At 32.9% G+C, this 22,882-nt stretch overlaps 1 long non-coding RNA gene across 1 annotated transcript in view; it reads right to left on the bottom strand.

The window, feature by feature from the left end:
• Positions 1-1,668: 1,668 nt before the first annotated feature.
• Positions 1,669-22,882, bottom strand: part of LOC143193761 (uncharacterized) — a 539,327-nt gene continuing 518,113 nt past the window's right edge. The window contains exon 3 of the long non-coding RNA XR_013005095.1: positions 1,669-1,798. This is a non-coding gene — a long non-coding RNA (uncharacterized LOC143193761). The remainder of the gene's footprint in view (positions 1,799-22,882) is intronic.

Consider the following 22,882-nt stretch of genomic DNA (forward strand, 5'->3'; position numbering starts at 1 on the left):
AATGATTTACTGAAAATTTTATGCCTTAATGTTCTTGTCGCTTTAACGTTTTTGTATTATCACTATACGTTACTGTTGCAATAATATTATGTAACAACAACATTATATTATATAATCTACAGTCTATTCAGAGTTTTTTGTACATACGTCATTAAGATGTTTAATGTATTGCCTGCGGTAATTTGTAAATTCGTTTTCGAATTAGACAATATTTTCCATCTCATTTTATTCTTATTAAAGATTAGTCTCTCAAAGTTGTCCGGTTGTCAGAAGTATGCAAAATTCTTGAAAGCAATAGTGCAATAAGAGGTTATTTCTCTATTGTGGCTGTATAATTAACTGTAGTTTTTGGATGTACTATAATGCTAAAATAAATTATATTATATAACGTTTTTGTTCATTTATTTTACTTAGATTAGAATTTTGTTGTATGTCAAAGACAAACTGAACTAAAACTCAGAATTGATGCAGCAACATTTCGACATTTTGATGTCACAAATTTAAATAACGTATGTACAAAATAACTTTGAACAGACTATATGTATGGTAGATTCGTTTCTTTGTTATATTTCTAAATAAGGGATATGAAATATAACATTATTATATATAAGATTAGCAGGGACAGTACTTTTCGCAGACCAGTTTTATTATATATCTTTAAAATGCTATAATACCTATTAATTAGTAATTTAAACAGAGAACAATAAATCAAATTTGACATAACTATCGAAGGTTTTCAAACTATTTTATAAGTTTTGGGGGAAATTTTATTTGTTTTCAATTTAGATCACAGCTCGGCTTGTCTCACCGGACCAGACAATGCCATCCGATTTCCATAAATTAGAATAGATCAAACACATTGTCTGACAAACGGGCGACCCTTTGGCACGCCCCCGGGCATTCACGGAGCCGCTGTCAGATTTCGGGCGGTGAAATTGGCAGATCGTCGAGGCCCTGTGCGTGAACCGAAGATTATCGACAAGAAATTATCCAATTTTCAGCTGATATCCGGTCAGTAATATAATCTATTAAATACCAGGTTGTTCAATAATATAGTGGATAGTGGAACTAAAAATTCGAAGCCAACTTAATAATTCTTTAATCTGTCAAAAGTTATTTTTGTTATTATAATTATAATGTTAATTAATGCCTTTTTTACATTGATCGGTTAGGCCTTTTTGTTATTGAAAAAATTGAACTTTCTCCAAAGGTAAAATTTCTTGTAATAAAATTTAAAAGTTTAAAAAGTTGTACAATATAATAAACACAGTATAATTTACACAATATATTCACAATGTTAATATAATACAAAAAGTAACAGTGTATAACTTAAAAATAATTGATTTTAAGAGTAGGAGTTGATAAATATTGTATTTTTTAAAATAGAAACGGCGAATCATACCTGGAAAAATTATGAGTTACAAAATTTTACTTAAAATTGCATGAAAGATGAATGAAAGTTTTGTTGGATTATTGTTATGTTATGTTAAAATATTTATTGATACCACTATTTAACACACATTATATAAAAATACTATAAGCTTCATTTTTGTTGTGCTACCTCCCCATATATATTACCAACTTATTTATCGTATGCCTTTAAAAACTTGTGTTCAGCGCTTCAATAAATTAAGATTTAATTCCGCAACATAATAAACAACACCTTACCTTCGCTATGGGTATCCGGCAACAACCTTCCGATTCACATGAACGTCCGGATGTGGTCGAGCGGTTCCCGTCCTTCTCGTGGCTCTAAATCTGGACCGTGTCCTCATAAATCAGAGCCAAAGCCACGGCACTGCAAGAAAAACAGAACCCTTATCCAGTAAACGGACAAATTATGTTGTAAGTAAGGTGTCGAAAAGGTAAACAAAATCGTTGCTCGCACACACCCTATCGCCCGCTCCCCTCCCCCCGCCCCCCGTCGACGACTCCGAGGGGAAAAGTCCGCACCCCTTGGAAATACAACGGTGGCTTATTTGCAGACAGATTGGGGTGCCGAACAAAGACGAATAGGTTCGGGATTAGTTGTATTAGGATGTGTGTGCGTAGGTTTTATATATATATATATATATATATATATATATATATATATATATATATATATATATATAGTATATTTAAATTTTTTTGTACATACGTCATCAAGTTGTTTAATGCATTACCTGCTGCAACTTGTAAATTTGTTTCAGAGTCAGACAATATTTTACTTCTCATTTTATTCTATTTAAAAATAATAATAGGATCGTCCAGTTGCCAGACGTATGCAACATTCTCGAAAGCAAGAGTGATTGGAGATTATAACTCTAACTTATAAACTATTGTGGCTGAATTAATTGACCGTAATTCTTAGATGTACTGTACAATTAAAATAAATTATATTTTATAACATTTTTGTTCAATTATTTTATTTAGATTAAATTTTTGTTTTATATCAAAACCCAACTGAACTAAACGCAGGATTGATGCGGCAACATTGCGACGTTTTGACATCGCAAATTTAGATGACGTATATACAACATGACTTTGGATAGACTATGGGTTTCAATAATCTAATTTTATTTTTATGAATATTTCTACTTCTAAAACATATTTCTTGTATATATTGCACTCTAACTGGTTAAAGTATCTTAAAGGTTCTACATAAATTAAGGAAATACCAACAACAAACCAATAATAATTACGCATCATGTAAAAGTTATTTCAAATAATTTAGTGACCATAGTTCAAGTAATTTTCAGGACAGTGATTCGTTGAATAAAAAATGCCAGTATAAGAAAGCTATATACAAGTATGTTTCTAAATATAAAATTATATTGAATACTATTCCTAAATTTAAAAAAAAGTCATATTTTGCAATATTTTTGGAGAAATATCCTTTCAAAAAATAACATTAATATACCGTCCTGTCATAATGGTATCTACCGTGATACCCTTCTCAATTTTCGAAGCCTACCAACCTTCCAGAAAATTTCTTTACAATTTTTAGTGTCTTAGAGATACCTGGAGAGTTTTCTGCTATCAACACAAAACCTTTCCAAGCTTTAGTCCTAAATTCTATGAAGTCTGTATATTTAATTAATATCTGAATTCGACGGCTGCTCAGAAAAGTTTTACAAATGTATTTAAAGCATTCTTCTTCCTTGTGTAACGCCTTGACGAATCAGTTCCTCCCTCAACTTGATATGTAGTGATGGAGAATAATTATTTTACTTCATATATAATCAAAGAAATTTACTTCATATATAATCAAAGATGTTTTAATTGTTTGACGGGTTTTGATGTTTTTAAAATGTGATAATTTCGACAGGCAATTGAAGACCAGGATTTGGAGACATGATGTTTCGTGTAATCCGTAATTTATCTGAAAGATGGGTGAAAAATAGCGGCTAACGATGGACAACCCTTCGAATAAAATATATGGTACTTATTTTTAACAATAAAGGTCCAAATTATAAAAGAACATCGTTCAAAATTAATTTATAATATATTCTTGAATCTTAGCAACAAACTTGTTTCCAAACCAAGAGCTCCTTAACTAATTAGCGAATTAGTATACATGCACATAATACACGCTACACGTCCCTGACTCCACGAACTTTCGGGGTCATTATCAATGCGCTACAAGGCTCGCATCTTAGCCCAACTTCTCCATCTCGTCACCCCCGTTCAATCGGTGCCGTTATCGGACGTAGAGCAGCAGCGGCGGCGGCCCAACTTTCGGCCGGAACACGGTCGTCGATGAGGCGTCGTTAGGCGTCGGTGCGCGTCGCTCTAAATCACGACGGGGACGCCATCGGCGTTCTGATTACGGACCGAGGCTAATTGTAATTGGATTATTCCGTCGAGGTCTCGGGAAATGCCTTTTTAATTGGTCTCCCGTCGGTTTAGTTCGGAACTTTCGATACCGGCTCGAAAAAGGAGACCGTTACCGATCCGAACGACTCAATGCCATTTATTATAAATCCAGTTTTTGCCGATAAATCACCGATCCGGTCTGGTCAGGTGTTGTAGGATCAACGCACAAAAGTTTCTTTGAATTTGAATGGGATATTACATTACTTTTTGATCTATGAGTTTAACTCTCCTTTCATGAAGAATAAGAAATAGTTTTAAGTTTTAATTATGTTCATAGAGTCTATTCAAAATAACAGTGAATTTATGTTATCAATTTATTTGATATATTGATTGATATTTGATATAAACAATATTTTCCTTCCCATATTATTCTAGTTAAAAAGAAACAGAATGCTATTTGATATGTTCGAGCATGCAAAGTTGTCAAATGTATGCAAAATTAGTTAAAACAATAGTGATGAAATGATATAAACCGACAAAAATTGTTTTAATGCTTTGCTTGTGTTGATAAATTTCAAATAGCTTCTTATTATTGAACCGCTTCTATCTCTAATCAGTTGCTTCGAACAGAAACGAGATAATGGAGGTCTTCTCTTGCCAGTAAAATTAGTTACGTGGCTGCGGTTTATATTTAAAATATTATTAGCGTGTTGTAGCTACATTGAAATTTAACATTGACCCGGTCACCAAAAAATGAAAAATATAATCTTCTATTTACTGAAAAGAAACAGTCGTTATACGAACCGAGTGATGAATCAAGATAAGCTTGATTTTAGGTCTATCAGAAATCAAATATATGAAATGTGAATAGTTTTATTCAATATAAACATCATTTAATACAATTACTTCAGAGGAAACTGTTAGTCGGAAAAGTATACATAGAAAAGCTTAGAGATATGCGGTTCAGTACACTTAAGTGTATTTCAGTATATTTAAAAGCATATAATACATTCAAAGAGGACTGATTATTTCATTTTGTGTATTTAGATTAGATTAGATGGATATTTCAGAAATAAAATGGTCAACAAAAGTTGATAGAAAAAGGTAGGAGGTATGGAGAACGGTTTAAAGAAAATATAACAAAATAGAACCTTAACATACAAACTGTTATAACTTAATAATTAATAGCAGTTTTAAGTTCTTTCATCACATCTGCATTAGATACTATAATATTAAATTTGAAGTATATTTGATGAGAATATTTTTGTTGAATTTCTTTATTTAGATTGAAATTTAATTTTATGGTAAAACCAAAATTAACTAAAACTCTAGCAACATTGCGTTTTAACGTCATCAATTGAGATAACGTGAGTTGACTGTTTTATTGAACGTGCTATATATTTTACGCCTGGATACTGCATTCTAATTTTTTTGTGTGCTATACACACCTCGTGTTATCTGAGATTATCCAAAAGGTGATGATTATTTCGTATTCTCAAACTAATGCTTTTAAGTTCGATAGTCATTCCAGCAAAACAACCGACGTATGTCATAGATAAAGTAGAATGCCTTAGCAAATTCAGATTCTAAGCGTAAAGTTCATTTTAAATCTTCAGCGAATCACCTTACTAATTAGCATTAGTATTACTCTACTTAAAAAGAGACAGAATAGTTTCTGACGCGTCGGAATATGTAGCAGTATCAATCTATAGAATTTTATTTGTGCTAGTACTGCTCGACACGACACGTCATATGTTTACAAAATTATTATAAACAAGCAAGCGTTACTTTGGTGTTTGTTTTGATAAAACTCTAACTGTTGTATAATACTTTTGATTGGTCTGATTGAAAATAGCAAAGTCATTAAATAGTCCTTCGGAGAGGATCGGGAATCTTGACAGTAAAATTCGTTAGAGAGGTAAGTAATTGATACTATTAAGTATTAAGTTGTTACAATTTTATTGGAAATGTTTTTGCAGTAGTTATTCTTTCAAGCACTGTTAGGACTGAACATAGCATTTAAATGGTGTAAAGACAACCCACGAAGAGTTTTTATGCAACTTTAAGATACTTCTTTTAAAAAATACAATTTTTAAAAGCATAAATTAAAATTAAGCAATATTTATTAATTAAATTCATATATCTGGACGAGTTATGGATATCTCAAAACGGAACATTGTACCACTCATTCACAGCCATTCATTGCAAATATATTTTTGTTCATGGAGGAGACAGACGGAGGAGAGCTGACATAGTCATTCTTCGCTAGGTAAATATATATTAAATATTTGTGTTTTATGTAACTTACTTTTCTTTATAAACAAGCCTGAAAATATACACTGTAGAAATAAGCATTGTCTACAACAATAGCTTCGTTTTGGACTTCGAAAACTTCGTCAGACACAGAGAAGAAGATATAAATGGAGGCAAAATTTTCATTAAGCTGACTAATATATAGAAGATGGATAAGAACACATATTGTTTTAAGTTTACAATTGCGAATCCTTTGATTAGTAGTAAACAAATGCTAATACTTCATTATGATGATTTCAAGAAACCTGGAGAAATAATCGAACCTACTCTATCGGTAATATTAACGTTATTTTCCTGCAGTTTTTTAAACTACTTTGTCTGAATGGTTTATTTGTTTCACAATGTTGTCCCCATAAAAAATATTTTCTTTCTTCTGGCTAAGGAAAAGAAAATAAGTAAAAAGCGGCGAAATCCCCTCGGCACAATAAAGAAGACTATTTCTGTGCGGCTTCGCGCGAATTCCGCGAAGATAAATAAAGCGGGCGCGATACAATAGAGGGCGTACGAAATATATAACCAGATGTTAAATATAATTTCGCTATAAAAAGTGTCCTGCGCGAGACCGAGAAACAAAACAAAAAATTTAATTAAGTTTCTCCATTTTTCAAACGCAGCTGAATATTATCGGGAGTTGCGGAATTTGAATCGTACAATGGAAGAGGGCCGGCTAAAGTGGTGAATAACTGCGGAAAAGACGACGAACTTCCGAGATGCATGTCCCGCCTGTAAAGTTCGTAATTAGCAGGAAAAACTTCTGTGGGGCGCTAAAAGCTCTACCGAAAAAAACTTTCGGGGCGTCCGATAATGTTGTTGGTGTTTTGTTTTTCGAAGTCGGGCATTGTTAAAACAGGAAAAGAACGGGAATATTTGAATACACTTAGCAGGAAATCTTGGATTGTGTTAAATTACGATCCAATATCGTTTGTGTTGATTGGTTTTACTTGAATGCAACAGAAATTATGTATTAGTTCGTATATTAATTGTTAGGTGTTTCTGAAAGTTTAAATAGACATTTGAGAACATCTAGTTCAATATTTATTAATTAAAACCATTTCCTATCTTTTTCATAACTTCAGAACATTGATTTCTTTGCGCTTTGTTATTTTTTAATCATTTCAAAACCGCGTGACATCAAAGCCATACGAGGTCAACCTCAACAAGTGACAATTAGAAGGAGCTAAATTTGGTGGGCAAGCTGGATTCAGGAAATCTCCCCATTCAAGCTTCAAGCAGCATATCATTTAAAACGCTAAAATAATATAAAATTAATGGAAACTGCAAAGATTGAAAATAATTCTGTGTTAAATATATTTAATATAACCGTTAGTTTTAAAGTTATACGATGAAAAAAAAAGCTTTCTTCGTAGCTATTTGACGTAGATTTTCATATATTTTGACTCAAAACACATGCAATTGGTACTTTTCCATACACATAATGGTGAAAATTTGCGCTTTTTTGCCACTTTCAAGATTTTTTGACATCATGCACATAAAAATAATCTCAGGCTAATAAAAATTAAAGAAAATATGCAGAGTTTTACGGTGAATCGAATGGTGATGTAATACATTTTGTATAGTCTTTGGTTTTTAAGTTATACATTGAAGTGTATTTTCAAAAAATAGGTCTCATATCTTAGAAACTATAAGTTCAAAAGCAACTTAACATATGTTTTTGTTTCATCCATATCAGAATACATATGATTTGAGAATTTTAACTTTGTTTGAGAATTTAAAAAATTGGCACTTACATTATTTCAGATTAATCGGACGATGATATCATAAATTTTGTGTAATCTTTAATTTTTACCGACACAAAACACAAACAGTATAACACAAAAAGTGTATTTTCAGAAAAATTGGTTGATTTCTGTTTTTGTCCTATATCATAAAAACTATAAGATCTAAATCAGTTTAATATGGATTTTCCTTTCCTTACACCAAAATAGACATATTCTTAGAGTTCTAAGTAACTGCAAAAATTTGCGATTTTTTGATATTTTTAAGTATTTTTTGCTGTTATTTCCGTTGAAATAATTATAGGTTAACAAAATTTCAAGAATTATAAAGTTTTGACGCCAAATTGAAAGAAATAACGATGTTCATATGACAATTAATTTTGAAGGACGGCAATTTTCCCTCCAGAAATACCGACTGACAAGTGGTCAACTTAGAGATCATCCAAGAAAACATCCGGTCTTACCCAGCCTGGTTACTGGCGTGACTGGGATCATTTTCCTTTCAGTCAGATTTTCCACCGCTATCTATAAAGGCATTTACAATTACAGTTAGAAACATAAAGTACATCCATACCCTAGCAGAATTCGAACACGCGACTATCACTACAGTCCAGGAGAACTATTCTATCGCCCTAACCACTGCTCCATCAAGCCTACATTTGTTCATATTTTTTTTTGTAATTATCGCCGTAATATAATTCACAATTGTACTCCAAACACTCTCGTACAAAAAGTGTTACCAACAATAACAACGACCTTGTTAAATCATTCTGGCCTCGATATTTTCCATCGACAAGAAGCATAAACACAATCTTAATTAATTGACAGGGGTTCTCGTCAGAGCAAATTGAACATTTCGGCATAATTATGCCGTGCTTTCCCGCTTCTTCTGTGTACCTTATCGACAAAAAATATACTGCCAAAGCGGAAAATTCGATAATAAAGTGTAGGTATATATAGATATACATATCGAAGTTGTTTTTCTTTTACGGAATTATTATTCGCCGGTGATAAATTGACTTTGTACGCGGGCCATGTTTTATTAATTATTCTTTATCTGAAATTTTAATATGACGCGGAAGATATTTTGACAGCAATTGAAATTTCCGCTGCAAACATCCGTCCGGGAAAACGGCGCCCAATCGCTGAATCATTAATAACAATAAAATTGGGTATTTTGTTTCAAAGCAACGTGGAACGAGATCGAGGTGAAATAATAACGTAACTTTAGACCAAGAAACTTTCCCAATTTTGAGGTAATTGACGGATTTTATCTCGCGAAAACCATGTATATGACTCATATATCGTAATAAGTTAATTATCAGAAGGTGCAGGGCTTGGTGAATTCCCCTGGTGGGATAGCGCTTCCCGTTTTAATGTTTTCAAGTATATTTGCACCGGTTTTGTAACAAAGGTCAAATTATGTCCTGCTTAAGAATAACATTGTTCTGTTTTTGCTCGTTTTCCGGGCGTTTGTCACGTGGTTCTGGGTTTAAATGCATCAATTTTAGTTGATAGCGATCTGCATTCATAGTTTCATTAGGTTTTAGCAGATCATAGTATACCACACCAAGCTAATGCCACTAAGTACAGAGCATTAGCATAGAGTTATATATTCGGCCGTCGCGTGGATTTTGATACATGACCAAGTGGTCCCCATGATAGTTTTCACTAGGCACTTTTCATTACTAATATGATAATATGATGGAAAACCTTGATTTTCTGATAAAGCAGCATTTTATACATGATCAAATTCATTTCGGTATCTCTTACTTTCAGTTCATGTGGTACAAAATATCCAACCTTTTGGATCATTCACATAGTACAATTTTTTGCACAAACCAAAATATTGTACAATAATATTGACCATCTAGGGGCCACCGTCAAAATATATTGCAACCCACATTGCAAAATAATAATGAGCTTCTATGGACCGCTTTAGAAGTAGTAGCATTTGAAGTGACATGTTAATCAGGATATAATAATGTATTTTACCAGACTATAATATAAGCAGAAATCAGACAAATCTGATTCTGGGACTTTCAATTCAAATCTGTGACCTAAATCTGACAAATGATTCTTACTTTAGATCGATGCAGGATTGTGTTTGTGCGAGAGTGTGCGTTATGACTGAACAACTATTTTTACAAAGATCCACATAGTGCTAGTTGAAATTTCACACAAATAATCTGACTTTGTAATTATAGAAGCTTGAAGGGAGTCAACGAAGAAAATTACTTTTTCTTCAAGAACGGACAATAATACCTTCTTGGCAAGTTTAGAAACATGAATTTGGATCACATTATTCGTTGGCTTCATTTTTCAATTCAAAATAACTGCAGTTATCATCGATATTGTCGAAGAATGGTACAAAATCCGTTAATTTTTTTTAAAGTAAAATTCAGTGTGTTTTGTTAGAATTCTGGGGCATAAAAGTTTTCTGAAACTCAAAATTTCAGTCAATATATTGATTACACTAAATAGTGAGATACCAATAGCTATTATAAATATTAATGACATTTTTAATTATTTATTATTAAATAATGAACACTAATATGGTATTTGTGATAAACTTTATTCTACAATAGACACTTTCAGTTTAACATTTCTGCCAAACTGTTTTAATTTGCAGTTTTACTAATAATTTCATTGAACTAGATCAAATACTCTCTTTAATCTTCTGATTAAGCTATCATTATCTAGGCCTCTTTGGGCATAGACCTTCATAATGTTATTTAGAGTTTCTACATTCAAGTCCTTATGCACATTATGGTTAAGAATGTACAATGGAGCATTAACCCTTGCAATACCTTGTTTTGAAATCTATGTATAATATTTGTATTGCTTGGGTAGTACTCCTCCAGACTTGAACATCATAAATCCATACTGGTTTCAAGACTTATTATATACTGACAAGGTTGAATATATAGTCAATAAACATAATTTTATGGCTTGAATTATTCACAATTTTTTCTTATCATATGGCTTTCAGGGTCATACCACCTGAGTCAAGAGTCATACCAAGATATTTAGCTGTATTTATATAAGAAACTAGTTGTTGGTTTATATATATTGGCTTGTGATTGATTCTTTTTGTAGATGAAATAAATAAGCATTGATTTATTTAGATTCATTTTAATATCCCATTTTCTTGGCCATCATTGTTTTTCCACAGCAGATCTTTGTACATTTTCGGTTGATTCAGTGCTGTTATCTCCAATTTCTAGGATTACATTGTCGTCTGCAAATGTGGCAACAACATATTCAGTTGTTTCAAGGCGCCTGTGTATCAGCAGATAAAGCTTCCCAGTGGCACGTTTGGTGTTTTTTTTCAAGTTAGAATATGCATCTTCTTGCTTGAATCTAAGGTATCGGCCAGTTATATATGACTCTGAAAAATTTGAACAGTGGACAAGCTTGAGTCGATAGCTTGAGCAGCATCTAAAAATATTGCAGAACAAATTTCATTTCTTTTTAGGCATTCTTTCATTATATCGGTGATATTCAGGTTCACAGAATTTGAGTTTCGAGCCTGATGATCAATCATGGAATGTTGTTTCCTGAAGGCAAATTGTTGGTCCCAAAAAAGACGCTTTTCCTCAATGATCCGGTTTATCCTCTTCTATAGAAGTTTTTTAAATAATTCGGACATTGTATGTAATAGTGACATTTACCAGTATGACGTACTTTACTTACAATTTTATAAATATGCAAAACCTTCTTAAAAACTTAAAATTTATTGAATAATATGTAATATGAAACTATAACGAAAAATTTATGAAAAAGAAACAAAAACTATTAAAACTACATTTCAGCTGTCGAGCTATATTTAATTTGTAACTATTATAGATGAACAAATATCGATACAGTCCCGGGTTAGAACAAAAGCAATAGAAATAGTGCGACACGCTTTTGAGTTATCTAGCATCCAGTAAATTAAAGTGTGAGCCGAAGAAAATTGAATCCAAGTTTCACCGGCGGACTGCATTAAAGTTCAAAATAACTTTAAATTTACTTTTCGTGATATTAGCGATTCATACTTTACTCCCAGTGTTCATTAGTGCGCCAGCTATCTTGAACGTGCACGAGATAAATTTATATCTCTCGAAAAGTTAGAGGCATAAAAAAATCCATTAATATCTATTACGTAAGACTTATCTTTCCTAAGCTATTTACCCTTTGTGCATTAACAGTTTCCGTGTAGATATACTTTTAGTGTATATTCCGTGAGCTATATATTAAGTCGTTGAAGTCCGCGATATTTTTTAACAGAAAATTAATGCTTTATTTAAACAAAGGTTCTTATAAAGTTCATTAATGAAATAACTACAAACCACCATTATTTAAACTATTGATTCAATGCATAAAAGTAGTGAATTCACGTCATCAATATGTGCCTGCAAGTAGTATATTCGTCTTACAGTCAGATAATGTTCTCCTTGTCCTTTTATTCTAGTTCAAAAGAGATAGAACGAACATGTAACCGAATGAGCCTGCAAAAGTCGTTCGTCTGAAAAATTCTTCATAATATTAAAACTACTGGTTATAAAAATATATACCAATATATACGGCAAGAATATTGTTTTAACGCTTTATCTTAATAATTATCATATTGCCGCTTATGATTACTTCGGACTAAAATGTCGAAACCGTTACACAGTCAGCGTCAAAAATTGATGGCGTCTGTAAACAGTTATTTCGAACAGGAATGAGATAATGGAGCCCCCCTCTTGCCAGTACAATGTGTTACAGAAGTAAACATTTTATTGTTAAATGTTAATTGCTGAGGTTTTTGTTTAAAATATTTTCAGCGTCTTGCAGCTACACTGAATATTAGTTTGGGTACGATATCTAAAATATCTCAAGAAAAAGAATGCAAAATAACCTTAAATTCAACAAAAAGAAACCGTCTTTATGCGAAACGGGTGACGAATCAAGATCAGCTTAATGTTAGCCGTATCAGAGATCAAATATACGAAATGTATAAAAGCAATAAGTAGATTTTTCAATCGAAACATAATTTTACACAATTATTTCAGAGAAAATTGTAAGTCTGGATCCATTAAAAGCTGAAAGATATGTAGCTATTTGAGGCACGTAGAACATCCCTTCATACACTGTTGGGTAATATAGGATTTAAGTGGTGTAAAGATAACTCACGTAGGGGTCAATGGAATTTCCAGACATTGCTTTTAAAAGAATACAATTTTTACTTAAACGAAGTCATAAAAATTATAAGGAAGTCACGGAAGAATTGTTATATTAATTTGTATATTTAGATGAGATGTAGATTTTAATGAATGATTCATTGGGTCATTCATGGCAAGATGATAATAAATATAGTGTAGAGACAACAATAGTTGATGGAAAAAGGTAAACGTTGGAATAATTATCAACTAGGTTTGGTAGTCATAACATTTATTATTAATTCATTGCAGATATATAGTTCTTCATGCTGGAAACAGGAATGGATTTATGCCTGGTATAGTATTAGTGTTTTTCTTCAAGTCTATGGGTGAATACCAAGGGGAAATAAACCATAACTTACTTATGCAGTGGTCTCAAAATCAGCTATTAAAGAACTTGGAAGAACAATCTGTTATCACATCATAGTATACTCGTGAAGATGATCCCAACAAGTGCAGCAAAAAAGGCTGCAATTAAGGAATGGCTAAAAGTACATAAAATAAGCTTAGAACAAACCCTATTGAAGAATGAACTATTTTAAATTGTTACTTGGCAATTATAAATGAAATACTTAATTTCATTTTATGTAATTTACTTTTTTAGAAATAATCCCCGGAAAAGATACATGGTAGATCAGATTACTGAGCGTCCAATCCAAATGAATGGATATGGGGTATTGCAAACAATTATTACAATATACATTCAGGTCGAGAAGGACACGCATTTATAAAAAGAAGCCTTGTCGACAATAATACCTTCGGTTTAGTTAAGCTCGATCAGACACACTGAAGAAGAAATTGACAAATGGCGGATTCGTGAGCAAACTTTTGACAGATTGAAAATAAACAGCTTAGTTATTCACTTGAGTAGCGATTCTGAGGAACCAACTAAAGATCAGTGAATAATTAATATGCTTTAACTGTAGGAAATTGTATTATGAAGCGTGAAAGCTTTATGTGCATGTGTATTATTGTATGAGGAGAAAAATAATACTAAATGTCTTGCAGATATGGATAATGAATTAAGGAGAATGCAGTGATTAAATTAAGTTATATTATGAAGGAATGTGCTAAAAATCACAGTTGATGCGGCAACATTGCGTCATCAATTCATATTACGTGGGATCACTGCTGTTTTCAATAGACTATGTAAGCGGTACTATCTATCGTAAATCCTTCAAAATTAATTCACACATTTCTTGCACGGTGAGTTAGTGTTATACGAGAAATAAATCTATTTAAGTTATTTGTTTATAAGATGGCGGGCCCATCAATCACCCGAACGATATTAATTTCCGAGTACTTCGAGTAAAAATTGGATAAAATTTCCATTAGTGACGAAATATTGTCTTCCATATTAAAATTTTAGATAAGCCATAATGAATAAGGCACGTTCTACATACAAAATCGATTTATCTTCCTTGAGCAACAATAATTCCGTCCGGAAGAAAGCTTTTATGAAATGTTTTTTCCGCTCTATCGGTAATGAGGCAGTAAAATATAAAAAGGCGGCATCTGAAATATTGGACGGGCGTTTTTTCATTTTATACCGGAAAATATTAGTTAGCATATAGTGAGATATAGGAAGGAAATCTTCTGTTATGTCTACACTGTAACAAATGTTTGAGTCTTGTCATTTGCCAATGATAAATTCATTATTCAGCAAATCAGCAGCACAGCAATTCAGCATGTGACCAGTGGTTTCGAGGTTCTAAAAGTGGGGATTTTAAAACTAAAAACAAATTACACCGGACGAAAACAAATATATGTACGAGAATTTCAATGTTACTGATGATTATTTGTGTAATACGTAAGAAATATAGGATATATGAAGGATGGCTAGAACTAATTCAAGTAACCATTTCGATGTATTATGCGAAAAAGACCGAAATGCAAGCAAAGGTACAACAAAGTTATTCTCCAACATAACACTCTACTTCATGTTCCAAAACCGGTGAAATTATACTTGGAATCATTAAAATAGGAAGAGGTATATCATCCGACATATGCTCCAGACCTAGCTCCTTCTGATTAGTACTTGTTCCGATATATGAGTCGTGGCCTGTCAGAGCATCTCTTAACTTCTTATGTAGATACCAACAAATGGGTTTATTCGTGTATAGCCTCAAAAGATACATCGTTCTCTCGAGATGGAATTCTGACATACATTTTCTGAAAGATGGAACAAAATGTACTTTGAACAAATGTATGGCCGAGCGCGGTCATACGGTATGGTGGTTTTTACACTTATACGTCGTCACTTTGTTCAATTGACGTCATCAACTCAACAATAAATTCATCAACTCTTAAACTGTGAAAAGGTTCTTTTAGAGTTTAAGCTGGGTTTTCGTCCATTAAGTTATGCAATTTATATTTTCGAACTTTTTTGGCTCTCTTGGTGGTTTATTATCGCTTAATGATAGCAAAACCATAGATTGTAAGACTTAGACTAGATTATATAACAGTTGCTTAGATTAATTAGAGAACTCTTAACCTGGCTATTAGTCTTGAAGTACCCGGATGTGGTTGAGATATTGAAGTTGGTAGATTATTATGGTGCAGAATAACATTTCCATCTTTTAGCCACAGATGTGATCCATGTTATTTAATGGCATACACTTAGTGGTGCATTAATTTCCTCTACAATAGATACATTTTCTTCGTACATCTAACAATTTCGGAACCTAGCATACTGGATTTTCGACCTTAGATTATTGCAACTTGACTCAAATCTCCAAAATTTGGGAATTTGTTACATACAAATCACATAATATAAATTACTACGACTACAACCGGCAAAAACTCGGTGTGATATCTGGTACTATTTGGGTTTTAGTTTCGAAAGGGATCATGTTAATTAATTTCTTTGACAAGGACGAAAAATTACTGGCGAATATCATTACAACCTAAAGGCCTACTTTGAAGAAAAAAAAAGTCTTCCACCAGGACAATATCCCTGTATATAAGCGTGCGTTTTTGATGAGAAACTGCGGGACTAAATATTACTCGTCACTTACCACACTTAAGCATTCATCTGTCCCCAAAATTTAATTGAAAATTGAAAATTGAAGATGCAGTTCATATATAGATATATCGGAGAAAAAAATATCGATATTTTTAAGAAAACATAAAAATATTGATATATCGGTTCAAAAGATATCGATATTCTTTAAATATTTTAAAAAGTAGTGATATTTTTAATAAACCTTAAATATTAAGTACCATTTTTTTAAAGTCAATTAAAATAATTAAAAGTTGTTTTATAACAGCCGAAGTTTTTTTATAATTGAGAATTTATTTTGAAAAAATATCGAAAAATATCGAATTCATATATCGATATTTTCAGCATTCTTACGCCAGACTGGAAGGAATGCTGGCTTTGGAGAGAGATAGACCTAGCCTACTGAAGTCCAGAGAGATTACGTAGAAGAATAAAATCATTTTTTTCTTGGAAATTCTTATTCTTTCATTGTCAGATCGAGAACTAATCACGTTACCATCGCATGTTTATATCTAACTTTTATTAGATACTAATCAGAATTAAATCAACTACATTTCTCGAGGTTATGTTTCCAGATATCCATTCTGCCACGACCAGAACGGATTAATAATAGTCTAGTATGGATAAAACGGGCCATAAAAGGAAACCCTGTTCCAGGAATGACGTTGCAACCTATAAAGGTGAATGTCGTAAAAGCGAAAAATCAAATGTATTTACAACTGTGGCAGTAAACTTTTGTCTTAATCTGAATTTTGTTTACTAGACAAACAGGCGGGAGAGCTTAAACGACAAAGCTATAACAGGATTTGCAGTATTCTCTGCGTGGGTTTAAATTGTACCTGAAGTTAAATTGGAAAACAGAAATTTAATAGCTCGAAAATTCTAAACATTTATACTTCGCTTAAACATAAAAAGTAATAATCAACAATAACACGTTTGCTGATTATTTGTTATTGTTTGCATATCAGATTTCAAATTTTTGTCTAAAGTTGCACTGCTAACTTAAATAACACAAGTATGCACGGCTTTGGATTTAACCAACCAAAAACTCTTTATAAGTTAAATTGGAGAACTGAATCTATACAGACATTTAGCTGAATTACGTGGCGAAATCATAATATATACAACCTGTACCTAATTAACAGGTTAACTGAAAACAATCCGACCTGACACATAGATGGCTTATTAGTATTAAATCCATACGTTTTTTAGTTAGCCCTAACCCTCTAAAGATGATTGATGATTTGACAGCTGTCGGATCATTAGTTTGTGAATTATAGCATTTTGAGTGAAGCATCTTTTGTTATTGTGAAAAAAATGGATAAAAAGAAATTTCGCGTGATGATAAAAGATTGCTTTTTGAACGGAAAAAATACAGTTGAAGCAAACACTTGACTTGATGCCAAGTTCCCGGATGCTGCCCCAGGAAAATCAACCATCAAGGATTGTTATGCTAAGTTTAGACGCGGTGAAGAGGTTGTTACCGACGAAAACATTAAAAATATCCACAAAATGATTTTGGATGATCGTAAATTGAAATTGAATGAAATAGCAGACACTCTAAAGATATCAACTGAACGTGTACATCATATCATTCATGAATATTTGGGTATGAGAAAGCTCTGTGTAAAGTGGGACCAAAACAACGACAAGTTGATGATTCGGAGCATTATTTGAAGATGATCGAGCGTAATAAACCCGAGATTTTGAATCGATATGTAACAATGGATGAAACATGGCTCCATCATTTCACTTCGAAGTCCAATCGACACTCATCCGAGTGGGCTGCACACGATGAAACCGCTCCAAAGCGTGGGAAAACGCAAGGGTCGTCTGGCAAGATTATGGCATGTGCATTTTGGGATGTGCATGGAATAATTTTCATTGACTACCTTGAAAAAGAAGGAGCATCAAACAAAGTCATGTCGATTAGACTTCGAAGTGAAATGAGGGAGCCATGTATCATTCATTGTCACATATCGACGCAAAAACTCGAGTTTATTACGCTTGATCATCTTCAAACACTGCTCCGAATCATCAATCCGTCGTTGTTTTTTGGTTAAAAGTAAGCTCGCGCGGCACCCACTTTGGACAGAGCTTTCTCGTACCCAAATATTCGTGAATGACTTGATGTACACGTTCAGTTAGTATCTTTAGAGTGTCGCTATTTTATTCAATTTCAATTTACGGTCATTCAAAATTATTTTGCTGATTTTTTAAATGGTTTCGTCTGTAGCAATTTTTTTTGGCATCCACTGCGTTCGCCGTCTTCGGTGCTCATTTCACCACGTCTAAACTTGTGGCAGAGTCCGGAAATTCGGCACGAAGCTAAGTTTTTGCTTCAACTGTATTCCTTCCCTTCTAAAAGCAATATTTTATAAAGACGCGAAATTCCTTTTTATCCATTTATTTCACAATTACAAAAGTTGCTTCACTCAAAATGCTATAATTCACAAACAAATGACCTGACAGGTGTCAAATTTACACACGTATCTTTTGAGGGTTAGGGCTAACTAAAAAATATATGGATTTAATTCTAGTAGCGCCATCTATGTGTCAAGCCGGGGAAATTTCAATTGATCTGTTATTTAAGATAATACATTTCAAAGCAATTTAGCGTTCAATCACGTAGCTTTATAAGAATTTCTCTGCAACCTATAGTTTTTATGTTAGACAATGCGAACTGTGTTTAAAAGAAATCAGTACACATATAAAGATGCATCCATCATCTAAATTATAAGTTATAGAGCAATTTAATATGGATTTTCATTCGTCCAAGCCTTAATATATTGCGTTTGAAGGTTCGGATTAGTAAGTTAGGCACACAACTTATTGCGCGAAGTGTTAGTAGAGTAAGTAAATTGTTGCCGTTTTATTTGTAATTAAACTTTATAAATATAATGTCCTAATTTATTTAATGAGAATTTCCAGGTGAAACATTACGAGCCCTGATTTATAGCGAGTTGTTGCGGGACAAATAAATCTGGATGTGACTGTAATTCGACTGTTCGCCAGCCCGCCCTAATTTCGACTTAATAATGGAAATTCTGGCTCGAATATTAAATAACACCTTTCTTGTCCTTAACGTCTTAATAGTTGTTCATTAAGATCTCGCGATAAATATTGCAGGAGGCGAAACCGTGGCCTGGCCCTCGCCGAATTTCGTCTCTATTGTCTCTTATGGTAACGGATTAAATGAAATGCCGTGCTCTTATAACGTCTTAGGTATTATTTTATTTAATTATGTCGTTCATAAGTATAATATAATGAGGTGTCAGCTTCTAAATTAAAAATGTTTAGTATACCAGGTGTACCGGAATTTCATTTCCTTTTGGGAAAAGCTACTTAATTTTCAAGAATATTTCAAATTGCACTTATTGGAAGTATTAGCCATTTGATTCCATACATCTTTCATGCAATTTATGGATGCCATATCACATCACAAAACTGTTTGTACCTTGAGAAAAACCATATATCGAGCAATTTTCCAACTTTACGAAGATTACTCGAAATTGACGCGCGAAATTGAGTACTGCTCTGCAAACGCATGTCCCACTGATGCAAAACGTTGATAGTCGGACATGGCAAAGTCTGGAGAATATGGCGGGTCCGATAATTTGTCCAATCCAAGTTTTCAATGCTTCCCCGACCGGCTTTGTTTTCTGAGTTTATGAAGAATTTCCTGTAAAACACCGAACATTTAAACCTTGGTGGTACGCCACACTTGTACTTCAGATGTCATCTCAGGTTCGTGAGCTTCATGTAGGAACTGTTGCACTTCGTGCAGCCGAAACGACCGTTGGGTATCAGGAAAAAATTGTCCTCAATTTCTATAAAATATTTATCGTTAATAAAATAAATTACTAACACTAAATTACTGATACAATTGATGTAATTAACTAGCTATATTAGTTTACAGAAAGAGAGGAGATTTATTAGTGATACTACAATGCATATGAACGAATACTTAGCTTATTTAACGAATGTTTTGAACAACTCGATAGTGTACCTTATTAACACATTCCTTCTTAGATTAAATTAAATTTACGTTCAATAAATTACAGATAGTATACGATTTTTCTAAATAATAACAGGATAGATATAATTAATGATATCGATATGCCGTCGGTAAAACCACTGGGTTTGTTCAATATGTTCGCGAATTTTTGTTGTTGTTTTAAACTATGATAAACTTAAATTCTTCATAAAGTTCGCATTGCAAAGCCAAAGTTCGAATAGGTGTAGTAACTGGATATACTACGTGGGATCAAATATATTGGAGGAGAAAGTGACATTTACTGCTGAAGTAGTCAAACTGTTTTTTCTTCTCTAAAATCGCGTATGGAAGTGAGGAAATATTATAATCAAAAGTAAAATTCGTCTCCTTGCCAATCCTTCTATATGGATTCGAGATATGAACACTGTTACAATCTGAACTTTTGTAAGCTTGATGCAGTAAGCTTTCTACATTCAAACACGTATGCTATAATGGTTTGGACGTGCCTACCGAACGAATGGTGAATGAATTCCTCAGACGTCTGTGGTGAAATCGAATTTTTAGGTGGAGATTGCAATGAACTGACCCGAAAAAGATTTTTCTAAATAATAACAGGATAGATATAATTAATGATATTGATATGCCGTCGGTAAAACCACTGGGTTTGGTTAATATGTTCGCGAATTTTTGTTGTTGTTTTAAACTATGATAAACTTAAATTCTTCATAAAGTTCGCATTGCAAAGCCAAAGTTCGAATAGGTGCAGCAACTGGATATACTACGTGGGATCAAATATACGGGAGGAGAAAGTGACATTTACTGCTGAAGTAGTCAAGCTGTTTTTTCTTCTCTAAAATTGCGTATGGAAGTTAAGAAATATTATAATCAAAAGTAAAATTCGCCTCCTTGCCAATCCTTCTGTATGGATTCGAGATATGGACACTGTTACAATCTGAACTATTGTAAGCTTGATGCAGTAAGCTTTCTACATTCAAACACGTATGCTATAATGGCTTGGACGTGTCTACCGAACGAATGGTGAATGAATTCCTCAGACGTCTGTGGTGAAATCGAATTTTTAGGTGGAAATCGCAATGAACTGGCCCGAAAAAGATAGGGATCAAGGTCATAGGATCAAAAAAATAGGAGACTTATATTGTCCGAAGCCAGAACGGTTGCAGCTGATAGCCGGCTGTGCCGAGATTTGGTGCAGAATATTTGTACTCCTGTGAAATGAATAATAGAGTTAGTTAGTTAGAGTTAGACACCCTGTTAGGCCGCCACTACGGATTGATGATGGTGATGATGAGGAGACTAATGAGTAACAGAATTCGGCTCTTATGTTATTGTGCTGTAAAATTAGTTGCAGCGCGCATAAAATGCAGCGTGCATGGCGTTGATTACATTTAGTTCAAATTGATCATTTGTTGTCAATAGTGATTAATATTAACTGTTTCGCCAAATACAGAGCATTATCTTGCGGCGAAACCGATTAGGCCTTGGAGTCGATCGGCCGGCATCGTCAGATGATAACTATGATTATTGCGCTTAAATTTTCCAACTGAGTCCACTTTCTACTGTTCCACTGTCCAGTGTTCGATGCAAGAATGACTTCCGATCATGCTTTTGAAGCAGTATTTCACAGACGATTTCCATTGTCATTCAATTGATGGAGACCCGTCTCCCATCTATTGAATTTTTCGCAATACTTGTAATCGGTTAGTGATTCAAGAAACGATTAGTGTTTCTTGAATAACTTTCCAGTACATCTGATATCTCTTACAGTTTCCACACCTCAACACCACTTATATATGGGGAAACTTTTTACAGACAATTGTGTCACACGTGAGTCTTCTTTTTTTGATATTTTGTTCGATTCCATTAAACTAAATGTGATGAAACTGATAGTGATAAAAACATCTTTAATTTTTATTTTTAAGCAGAAAACAGAAACAGAATAGAAATAAGTCGGAATTTGTTGAATCAACGGTATAAAGATACTAATATATCGTTTTCTGGGAGTGTAAAGTATTAGTTGCCCGATATAACATATATAAGCAAAATTTATCGAGGGTTTATGAAATCAGAAAATATTGACACTCTTTTATATAGGCGCAACAAAAATCAGTCTTTCCATATATACAGTCTAGAAAATGTATGATTATTTGATATTATTAAGTAATTAGCTATTATTTTTATTCGCAAGTTAGTGAAAATAACATAGATTATAAAGAATTTTATAGTGAATCCAATAGTAGTATAAAAATTTATATACAATTTGATACATACAATAAAAAGTGTGTTTAATTCATATATCTTAATCTTGTATGTCTTATCAAATATATAGAAATTTAACATGAATTTTTATTTATTTCTCCTCAAATTACATATATTTTGGTAGTTTAATCACAAGAACCTTGACACTTGGCGTTAGAAGGTTAAGATTATTAGGTTATGAGCTAAAAAATATATTGATGCTATTTTATACAGACATAAAAGCAATGCTGCATTTTTGGCGTGTTTCATATAGTTGTTTTATTTATTCGTTCTGGTTTTACTATTGTCATTATTATATGCTATTATTAAGACTAATTGAAAATATTATAGATTGCAAGATTGGCTTTTTAATTTATACTGAATATATTTTTAATGTCTGTTTACGTCAAATAAACGCTTCTAAAATAGTAGCATTTTTGGAATATAAAAATGGATGATAAAATAAGACAAATTAGAGAAGATAGAAATGGTTTCGTAGAAAGAAGTAAAATTACTTTTCAGAATAGTGTTCATCCCTAACTTGCAGGATGAAACTTAATGAAGGTACATTGATTGAAATGCTGGTCACCGATTG

The sequence above is a fragment of the Rhynchophorus ferrugineus genome, unplaced genomic scaffold (genome assembly GCF_030347505.1).
Source record: "Rhynchophorus ferrugineus isolate W39M unplaced genomic scaffold, kcgeb_rfMv2 rfM3, whole genome shotgun sequence".
In the NCBI taxonomy this organism is placed as follows: Eukaryota; Metazoa; Arthropoda; class Insecta; order Coleoptera; family Curculionidae; genus Rhynchophorus; species Rhynchophorus ferrugineus.